This window comes from Chiloscyllium punctatum, unplaced genomic scaffold (genome assembly GCF_047496795.1).
Source record: "Chiloscyllium punctatum isolate Juve2018m unplaced genomic scaffold, sChiPun1.3 scaffold_580, whole genome shotgun sequence".
In the NCBI taxonomy this organism is placed as follows: domain Eukaryota; kingdom Metazoa; phylum Chordata; class Chondrichthyes; order Orectolobiformes; family Hemiscylliidae; genus Chiloscyllium; species Chiloscyllium punctatum.
Window position 1 is genome coordinate 22501 of NW_027310314.1, and position 2500 is coordinate 25000.

The 2500-nt window shown below is 63.8% G+C and overlaps 1 non-coding gene across 1 annotated transcript; it reads left to right on the forward strand.

Moving 5' to 3' along the window:
• Positions 1-1577: 1577 nt before the first annotated feature.
• LOC140473324 (5.8S ribosomal RNA) lies at positions 1578-1731 on the forward strand. The gene has a single exon (XR_011958266.1). It is a non-coding gene; the product is annotated as a 5.8S ribosomal RNA (ribosomal RNA).
• Positions 1732-2500: the final 769 nt, after the last annotated feature.

Genomic DNA, 2500 nt, shown 5'->3' on the forward strand with positions numbered 1-2500 from the left:
ACTCGAGCAAGTGAAAAAAAAAGTAACAAATAAGAAAGGATCGTCGGCTTGGGGGTACGCCCGTTTCCGTTTCAACTTGTCTCGCGAGGGTGGTTTCGGGGCCAGCAGGAGAGCTCGTCGGGGTAGCAGGCCCTGCAGCCGTGGTCACCGCCAAACCCCCACAACTCGAGCAAGTGAAAAAAAAAAGTAACAAATAAGAAAGGATCTCTGTCGGCTTGGGGGTACGCCCGTTTCCGTTTCAACTTGTCTCGCGAGGGTGGTTTCGGGGCCAGCAGGAGAGCTCGTCGGGGTAGCAGGCCCTGCAGCCGTGGTCACCGCCAAATCGCCACAACTCGAGCAAGTGAAAAAAAAAAGTAACAAATAAGAAAGGATCGTCGGCTTGGGGGTACGCCCGTTTCCGTTTCAACTTGTCTCGCGAGGGTGGTTTCGGGGCCAGCAGGAGAGCTCGTCGGGGTAGCAGGCCCTGCAGCCGTGGTCACCGCCAAACCCCCCACAACTGTTGGGCGCCTACCTGCGCGGGGCAGGAGGACACTTTCCGATTTCAAATCTCCGTTTGCCGAGTCCACCCCGAACGCACGCGGGCGGGCGGGTTCGCATCACCCTTCGTCACAAGGGGCGAAGCCCGTTCCACCGTCTCGTCAGTAGTGCCGACCGGTCTGTGATCGACGAGGGGAGCCACACCAGGTCCGGCCCTGCTGCTTGGCGGCACCGCGTCGTCGGGAGCTCGCGACAGACGGAGGGTTTCGGTGTACTCTCCAGCCACGGGAAACGAAGCCGGTGATGCAGGCGCCGGTCTTTCGCTCCCAAATCGGCTGGGTTTACATCGTTGCTATCTAGTCACGCTCCCTTCAAACCCGACGGGGTACCTATTCCCCTCACCCGTCTGTGCGTATACAGCCTCTTTGCACTTGCGGGATGGGGGTGGTGGTTTAAAGACTCTCGAGTTGCCGCCCGTCGGTCTCCGAGCTCCGTGCAGTAGTGATCCCCAGCGAACTGCCAGCAGGGCGAACGAGCGATCCCGCTCTCGGTCGGGGCGCCTGGCGTCGATCGGTGGTCGGTGGCTTGCGGGCAAGCTGCGCTGTGAGTGTGGGAACGAGTATGACGAGCCGTTGCCGCGACTCCCAGTCCACCTCGGCGGTGGCTGGGCCGGGCGGGCGTCTGCTCGGGCGAGTGCCGCCCCCGCCTCCTCGCAGGAAGTCCGCTCGCCGACACGCCGCCACGTGCACGCGTCAGTGACGCTGCCGAACCGATGGCCGGTGCCCGTTCCCGCCTCTGCTTTTCCTAGGGCAAAGCTGCTGCACGCCTCGTGATACTAGGCGGGCGACATGGTGGCGGTGATCCTGCCTCCGTCGCTGCGGTGCGTTGGGGCACGCATCGCCTCTTGGGCGCCCTGTCCTCCTCCCCCCAATAGACGTATGTTTCTGCGGGCCGCACCAGGATGGTGCTCCCCATCGCTTCACGCCACCCTGCTCCGCCCGCACGCCGGCGTGCAGGTGGCTGTAGCTCAAGGTGGGGAGCGTATGTGCGGTCCGGGTCGCTTTCCTCTGGCGAGGGAGAGACCTAAAACAAACTCAGACAACTCTTGACGGTGGATCACTCGGCTCGTGCGTCGATGACGAACGCAGCTAGCTGCGAGAATTAATGTGAATTGCAGGACACATTGATCATCGACACTTTGAACGCACTTTGCGGCCCCGGGTTCTTCCCGGGGCCACGCCTGTCTGAGGGTCGTTTGGCAATCAATCGCACTCGCCTTGGCTGGCGAGAGCGCGGCTGGGGTGTCGCAGAGGACCCGTCCTCTTTGTCCCCCTAAGTTCAGACTCCGGAGCCCTCCGGCGTCGGAGCGCTTGGCCTTTCCCCCCCACCCTGCACATTCCGTTCGTCAGGCTCGACGCCATCCCCCCCGCCGGGGAGCGCGGCCTGGCGTCCGTCTGTGTCGTGGCAGTGGGGCCAGCACGGCTGTCACCGGTCCCAGAATGGCTGTCGGTGGTTCACACTGTGTGTGTGTGCCAACCCTCCTGGTCTCTGGGACACGGAGCTGCCACGAAGTGTTGAGCCTCCAGTGGGGGGTCTGCCTAAGCTCTGCACGTCCGCATTGGGTCCGTCTCTCGGTTGGCTGGCAGTGGAAAGAGTGAAGGGAGCCGCGGAGGTCCGGTGCTGGTGCGCCGCCGGCCTGACCGTGGAGCTCGCCGGTTTGACACGCTGACCCGACTCGATGGTTGATCGATTGAGAGTGCTGGGAGCTGCAGGCCGCCCGCTGCTGCAGCCGCCCGTCTCGTGGTTCGTCCTCGGCCTTAAGTGGCCGGCGGGGCGTCTGATCCTGTCTCCCCTGCTGGCGCCGAGTGCCTGGCCGAGGGAGGAGGTTTTCGTCGAACGCTGTGACTTGGACGGTCGCACGCGCGTGGATCGCTGGCTCTTGGCTCTCCCGTTCAGTCCGCACGTTTTCCGCTCCGTCCTGCCACCGGTCTCGGGAGGTACGGAGGGGTTGGCGGGCGTGGTG